Below are 8,216 nucleotides of genomic sequence, written 5' to 3'. Positions count from 1 at the left end.
TCCGCTCTGTGGCGTCTTAGAAGACTCGAATCACATTTTCTTCTCCTGTGTGTCCGTCAAATTTATTTGGAGCTGCTTTAGAGAGGTGATTGGCGGCCATTGGTGCCACACCAATTTCCATGTCCTGTTCGCAGAACTCCAGGCCTTCCCCTGCGTACTCGCCACATTAGGTGGTTGGAGGTTGGGTTCCTCGCCTGGACCCTCTGGACGATCCGAAATAGACTTGTGATTCAGCGCATTCCGCTTCGACGTGCTACTGACGCTCTCTTCAAACTGTCTGGTTACTTGCAGCTTTGGCGGCCGCTTAGCTGCCCCAGGACCGTGATGCCATCTCTGCCTTCATCGCCGACCTTCGCTCGATGGCAGTCCACTTATCGCCGCCGCTTTCTCCACCGCCCCCCGAGCCGAATTAGGAGCCGTGCCGTGCTCCCCCCCCCTCTTTGTGTTCTTCTTTTTTGAGCTTGTTGAGCTATGCCCTCAGTAGAACCTCAGTACTTGTTGTCGCTCTTTTATGTTAGTCTCTGTGTGTTAGGCTCTGACAGTTGACTTTATCTTAAAAGCGGAGTGAAAATCTTTTTCAGTAAAAAGACAATAAGATTAGATGTCCAACTCTTTCATCATCGTCCGCGGACTCGTCTCGACCGATCACAGTCGGATACCGTGTCCATTTCGAAGGCAGTGTTGAAGATGCCCTTAATAATTCAAAAGGTTGAAACAACACCTTCCACAAACAGAAATGCAGGTAGTACAGCAGCCACGGCGAGTAAATGCAGTCGTACTACATCTACGGCACGACGATTGCAACGTACCACCATGGTGGCCGGATATACAAGAAACCGCAATAAATTTCTACGCACGGCACATTCTGATTCGGATCACGCAGCGTCCCGGAATCCATGCCACGCTCCGTATGTTCCTTGTCATTCGCAGCCACTTCACTCCACGTCCACTCCACGATCCGCGTCCCTCCCTCGCCCATCATCACCGCCTTTTCTCCATTCCACGCGACGCACGCACGCACGCACGCAACCCACCCCACGTCCACGACACGAGCGGCGGGTAGGAGTAGGATATCCGAGAGACGCGAAAGGGAGAGGAGAGGAGCAAGAACACAACAAAGCAACAGTTCACGGGGCAGAAGGGTGGGAGCTGGGTGAATTCCGCCAACCTCCCGTCCCATTCGCCGCTCCCACTGCACACTGCGCAGTGGCACCAGCTCGCTGTTCCGCCCCCGCCCCCGCCGCCGGCCAATGCCCGCCGCCGCTCCCCCGTAGGTGCGCCCTCCCCGATCCCCGCCCTCCCTCCTCCCCCGCCCCCTTCCCCGGAACGCGCGACACGGGTGGGATTCTATCCTTTTGGCCGAGGATTTCTCGCGTTTCCGTTGGTGGCGCATTTTTTCTTCTTCCGTATCTGTTTTTTTAGGTCCATCTTCCTCCGCGGCGGAAGCCGGCCATGGGGCGCCGGACGCGCGGCGGCATTCGATTCAGGCCGCCGTGTTCTTCTCAGGCGAGGAGTTTGTTTGCGGTTTTGTTAGGTTTCGTCAGGGAATTTCGGGCCCGGGCGTGCGCAGGAGGGAGGGAGGGAATGTGGAGATCCGAGCTCGATTTATGATCCCCGGGACCAGAAATTGGCCATCGATGCTGGCGTAAAGGCGCCCGCTTTTACCCCCAGTTCCTCCCGTCCCTTTCCGCTCCCGCGCCCGAGAATTTATTGCTCCGACGCGCGCCTGTCTCTGCCAGATTCCCTGACCACCGGAGCTGTTGCCGTTCGCTGGCTCCTCTCGATTCCCGGATTAAACTGGGGAACCCAGCCGCATTCCGCGTGGAAAGCTCCGAGTTCTTGGTGTTTCTCCCCTCCCCGCGGAGAAGACTGCAGAGTGCGGACGCTCCTCGGACAGCTCCCCTTTTTCTTTTGCTTTGTGCCTTCAGAGTTCGTTCTCTGCTCCACAGTTTTCTACATCGCCTAGGTTACGTCTCGTTCAGCCGCCACAGTTTATATCAAAAACATTTTGAACTCAGCAGCTCGAGTTTTGAACTTCTCATCATACCATGAAGCGTACAAGCAAAGCCGATCTCCTTTCCAGTTTCCACCCCCTCTCTCTCATGTGAGCTGTGATTCCCCGAGCCCGTGCCTGCTAAATCATATATCTGACGACGGCAAAAGCGCAGCCTTAAAAAGCCTCTCTCGCCGCCTGCAAAGATTCCTTTGGATGGTAATCATGGCCATGAGTTGCTAAACCCGATCCAATGCACTCTGCATCATGTTACCCCCTGTTCGCTGCTGCTAACATTTTCCACTTTTCCAACTTGCCCCCTCCTGTCGCCAGGCACAGTCGTTTATCGCTTCGTTCCACGCGCCATTTTGCCATCTTCTCTCGGTTTTGAACAAGAACAGGGCCATCGACTGTGCTCGTGTGGCCTACCAACGCCTGCGAAAAACCCAGCCTTAGCCATGTGTGTGTCCAAGTTTTCCTGTGAGGACGGCATCGCGCTACAGTAATACCACCAGGCCTCCTCTTTAAGTCTTTATGTCCCGTAGGTTCAAATTTTAAGGCTTCAAATGCTACTTAAGAGCATCCCAAGACACTTCATTTCACTCTGCGCTATTGCTGCCCTGCTGGCTGTTTGTACCGGCCGCGGCTTATAAACGCTCTTGTTATTTAGTTAGCTTGATTGGCTGGCCTTGTGGATCTCAGGTACAATCATGTGGCTGGTGATGTTTCATGTCCTCTGCGTCCTTTCGCTTAACTTCTTTGCCGTGACACTGTTTTTTCAGGAATCCTATATCTTCGCTGATGTTGTAATGCTTGGAGGAAGTATCTTTAGTGAGAACAAGGCGATGATCAACTTGTTCGACCTGAGTACGGGGATGGCCAACACCAAGGCACTCTCTGACAGAGCTCACAGAGAAGGCACGTAAATTGCTCTTTATGTTTATTTTTGCAATGTTGTTGATCTGCAAGGTTTTTTTACTCAGTAATGCGTATTCAGTTGCCAGCTGCTTCATTTTACTTGAGATAAATGCTGCTTTTCTACAATATATATGTGGTACTACTTGGTGGTGGGTGGGGTGTAGCATTTTGTACATTTCTGCCCTAGGCTCTAATATTTTGGACATTTGCTGGCACAAATGTTGCCAATCTCCTCTCTCGTGTGGGGGACTAGATGGTGTTGGCATTGTATGGGAAAGTGATTCCTTTCCACAATGTAGACATTTTTCCTTTGGATGATGACATGTTTTGCTTGTCTTTTCCTTTGGATGTTTTTCGCTCCATAGGTTTGAAATACCAAAGAGCAACACGCTGGTCTAAATATTGAACTTGACTGTGTTCCTTTTGTGTTAGCTTGTTTTGTCTGGCATGTAGGCTGTTTTTCTGTCATTGTCAAACTATTTATTTGGTTTAGCTTGACCTTTCAGATTCTCCAGTTCGTAGAGGCCGGACAGATATCAAGAGAACCGTTGATCCTGCTAAAGTTTGTATAGAGGATAAACTGGTGAGTGCCATGTCATGTTTCAGTTTGTCATAGGTGATCCGCCTAACTTATCCTGGTCAAAATTTCTTGTAAATATACGGCAGCAAAGAAACTACTATTTTTTTTGGCAAGTGAGAATTTTCTGTCTTCTTTGTTCTAATACAAACTCCCTACAGGAGACAAGTAATAGGAGTTCTTTAAGCAGCAAATCAGATGCATCACCCATGAAGAAGCTACTAGCAAATGAGATAGCCAAAGAAGTGGAATCAAAGAGGAAACCGCCGAGTGTTGTTGCCAGGTTGATGGGGCTTGAAGATGATCTACCTGCTCAAGAACAGGCATTACATTCTCCCAAAAGAAATTTGAGGAGAAGTCATTCACATGATAATTATGCAGCAACAAAGAAGGCCCTGCAGCAGCAAGAGCTGCGCCTCTACAACAAAACAACACGGGGCAAACACACAGGCCCCAATGAAACAGTAGAATTTAAGGATGTGTATGCAGTCTGTGAAGAACCATTAAGAACACATCATCTTCAGGATCAAACTTCTTCAGGAGTGAGGTCTTCACAAAACAAGAGAGACGAAAGGATAGAAGTTGTTCGACAAAAGTTCATACAAGCAAAACGTCTTGCCACAGATGAAAATTTCCTTCATTCAAAGGAGTTTCACGAAGCCCTGGAGGTTCTAAGTTCAAATAAGGATCTGTTTCTAAAGTTCCTTGAAGAACCAAGCTCTGTTTTCTCGAACCCGCTCTATGGACAACACACAATGCCTGCATCACCTCAGACAAAGCGCATTACTGTCTTGAAACCATTTAAATCTCCTGAGAATAAAGGGGCAAGAGAAAGCAGAACACACGGAGTTGATGAAGAAAATGAGATCTCATTCAGCAGAAGATGCCTTCTCGAAGCCAAACAGGATAGTGGTCCTAAAGCCAAGTCCTGGGAAACCTAACAGAGCACATGCCAGGCTAACTCCCAGATCATCTCCATTTGAACTGATTCAGCGGACAGCCTTTCTTGGTGATTTACAGGATGGTACATCCACCCTAGGATGTACAGAAGTATCGGGTGCTTCGGCTCAATACCTGCCAGAAGATCGACGGCGGCGGGATGAGTCTCTACTGTCTTCTGTATACTCAAATGGGTATAATGGAGATGAGAGCTCTTTAAGCAGGTCAGAAGGTGATAACATTGATGAAGATGGTGGTAGCCTAAGTGACTCGGAGGTAGTCAGTCCAGTGTCGCGGCATTCATGGGATTATATCAAAAGATATAGCAGTACTTACTCATCTTCAACTCATAGCAGGGCATCTCATTCACATTCAGCTGAGTCATCTGTGATCAAAGAAGCCAAAAGGCGACTTTCCGAGAGATGGACAACGGTAGCATGTGATGAGATCAGACAAGAAGTAAAGTTGCCAAGGACCTCAAGAACTCTGGGTGACATGCTCTCCATCAAAGAAACTGAGAAAGAGGAAACTGTTACTGTAATAAACTCTGCTTCAAGTAGCCGGTCGTGTGGCACAAAAAATGAGTTGGCCATGCAAGCTAGTTCCGTATCTACATTAAGAGAGGATGAAACCGGGGAGAGCTCTCCAAGAAATTTAGCGAGATCAAAATCTCTCCCGGTGTCATCAGCAATGTTTGATAACATGGTGGTGTCTGCAAATTCTGAAGGCTGTGAAACACCGAAGGTGGATACAAGGCAAGGTAAAGGAAAATTATCATTCAAGGGGAAAGTATCAAGTTTTTTCTTCCCTAGAAGTAAAAGGCTGGCAGAGGAGAAAACTACCGTTCCTTCTGATAGCGGTGAGAAGGTTCAAGTCACTTTTCTTGACGACAAGCGATCAGAGACCAATAGTGACCTTCAATTTGATGAGCAAATAGCATTTTGCAAGGACAAAGCTGACAATTCCACCATACAAACAAATTGTTCTTTAAATGTACGCATTAATCTCAAATTATTTCGTTTATGCCTTACTATTTGCTTGTTGTCTATGGCCATGAGTATGGGGCTTTTGATGCAAAAGATTATTGTTGTGCTTACTAACTTGTTGACATGTAGCAGGAGGATGTTGGTTCCATGGAAGCACCTGTGTCTTCTGACTGCCCTAGTGGATATACTGATGAACCCGTATCAAACGGTGGCCTAAAATGCATGCGTGATCAGCCTAGTCCTACTTCAGTTCTGGATGCATCATTTGAAGCTAGCAACACTAATGAACCTGAATCATCAAGTAGTACCAGTGCCTGCAATGAGAGTAAGTTTGTCCTTTTTTTTCTAATTGTTGAGCCTTTCGTCTCCCTGTTGGTATACATACTAAGTATTTGTTCTTATTACGTTACAGGAGCTGCCTTACGATCTCGTGCAATTGAGTCTGTTCCCCGCTCGTTATCATGCAAGGACACATACTCACATTCGCCATTACACATGCATCATCTGAATTCCTCAAATGCAGAGGATAATGAATCAGAATGTTATGCCCTTGTACAGAAGATACTATCATCTGCTGGATTAGACAACCTACAAGTGAGTATGGTTTTCACAGGTTGGCATTTGGCCGATTGCCCTCTTGATCCCGCACTGTGTGATAAGTTCCTGGACCGCAAGGAGGAGGCTGCTAAATCGAGGGAGCGTAGGTCAAACCAAAAGCTTCTCTTCGATTGTGTAAACATGGCATTGGTTGAGACTGGCCAGGAAGCCTTGCTAAGAACCTACCCATGGGGTAAAGCATGCTTCGGAGCACGGAGCGAGGCATTGTCTCAAGATTTAGGGGAAGAAGTATGGAGCCATGTGAGGGATTGGCTGTACAGGGCGGAGAGGCTCGCGGCCAATGAGTGTAGTGATGCTGCAATGATGCTGGAAAGAATCGTGCATCAAGAGGTGGAAGGAGGAGGCTGGGTGAAATCAGCGAGGTCGGAAGCGGATGAGATGACGAAACAGATTGCAGATGGCCTGTTGGTGGAGCTAGTCGGAGAAGCTGTGGCGGATCTCGCAGTTTGTTTTCCACAGCAAGATCTCGCAGTGCCAATGCCAATGCCAAATCTGTAGGAAGCAACTGCTCTGTGTGTGATGCTGTTATCATAGGAGAAGTGGTCTTAAATTTGTTGTGCTGAGAGAAACCTTCAGCATCTTCATACTACTAGCTTGTAACCCAAGTCCACGTAGTTGCTTCTGCATATACCTGTAGCGCACCACAGATTGTACTACAACTCTTTTGGTCAAACCATGTCAACTGTGCAGCCCTGCACAAGCCATCTGGAGCAACTAGTTTTTCCTTTTAACTGTCACAATAGCATATTGTACTGTTACCAGCTCCAGCAGCATGTGGTTTCAGTATACTCTTTAACTCTCTGTTACTACAAAGAAAGGAAATTTTTTGCAAGACCCATGCATGTGTGTTTGACTTAAGAAGGCACTGCTCCCTACGTATTATATATTAGCAGGTCAGGGCTTGCAATATAATACTCCTAGATGCATGTGTCAGTTAGCACCCTGTTGTGTTGTCTTGAGCGCTTTGTCAATCTGTACGGATTACGAGCAGGATTAATTAATGGAGCAACTTAACCTAGGATGGATCATTTTGGTGCGCAAGATGACAGCACGAGCCAAGACAAGGCCACGCACGACTAATGAGTCCTTTTTGTCGGCCCTGCGCATTCTTCACGCCTGCGATTTGCTACTCTGGATAGGATAGGATACTTTTGTTATATCAAGGTGTTAGGTGTAGCAGTATTTGTTTAAGCAAAGCGCTGGGGCAGATGTTTCTCTTGACTTTGTAGTGTAACCTGGTGCATGGTTTGGCGTCTATGTGTTTGACTGTAAGGTGCTGGGGCACTAATGTGGAACCAACTGTTCACCAGCTTTAGCTTGGCACGCACTCCTGGTAATGTTTTCAGAGGGCTGGTAGATCCTTGGGTTGTTTTTTCACATATGAACTCTGCATCTGCTTATCCTCTCTTGTGAGACTGTTTATTCATGCTGACCCAGCTCACGCCACCAAAAATCAAATCCACGCAGTGGCTGTGATCGGATGTGGTTTCGTGGATCTTCAGACCGCGATGCTCGCGGTGCATCCCTTGCGGTAAAAAAGCCGCAAGAATATTGGGCTGGAGGGGCCGCGCGGTAGGCCTCCCGCGAGCGACATCTTCGTCCTGCTGGCCTTGGCAGCTGCCATAACGACGCCAGCACAAAACAGTGCAAAACTGGCCCGCCCTCCGTTGATACCCTTTTGCATGTGCTGGGCCTCTCGTGCCATCAGCAACCAACTGGCCACACGGACGCTGGCACGACCATTGTTCACTGTTGCACAAGGACCACCGTTCATTGTTGCACAAGGACCACTGTTGCGGCGTCGCGAAAGCCAGTTGTTTGTTTCAGAGAGAGACGTCCATGCATGAGGAAGCACGCTCGTGCCGGTCATACGTGGCCATGGATGCTTGATGCTTCAGTCTGTGTTTTCACAGCTCATACCGGCACATCAACCACGGATGCTGTTCTCTTGGTTGCATATATCTTTTCATTTTTGTGCCAACTACGGCAGACGCAGCACGACATCTTTTTCAAGATACAGGATGCCTTACTCGAATCCAAGGGATTTTTTTAGCCATGCAAAGCCCGGGGATTTAAAATTCTAGTCAAGCGAATTTGGACCCCAGAGTCTGTAAAAAGGTTGCAACCCAAGTCCACGTACGAGTAGTTGCTTCTGCATATACTCCTGTAGTGGTGCACTGCAGAT

At 48.1% G+C, this 8,216-nt stretch overlaps 1 pseudogene; it reads left to right on the top strand.

Moving 5' to 3' along the window:
• The first annotated feature begins 998 nt into the window (after positions 1–998).
• On the top strand, positions 999–6,867 carry LOC123189723 (uncharacterized; annotated as a pseudogene).
• Positions 6,868–8,216: the final 1,349 nt, after the last annotated feature.

This window comes from Triticum aestivum, chromosome 2A (assembly GCF_018294505.1).
Source record: "Triticum aestivum cultivar Chinese Spring chromosome 2A, IWGSC CS RefSeq v2.1, whole genome shotgun sequence".
NCBI classification, from domain to species: domain Eukaryota; kingdom Viridiplantae; phylum Streptophyta; class Magnoliopsida; order Poales; family Poaceae; genus Triticum; species Triticum aestivum.
The sequence above is the reverse complement of the archived record's forward strand: the minus strand, read 5'-3'. Positions and strand labels throughout refer to the sequence as shown.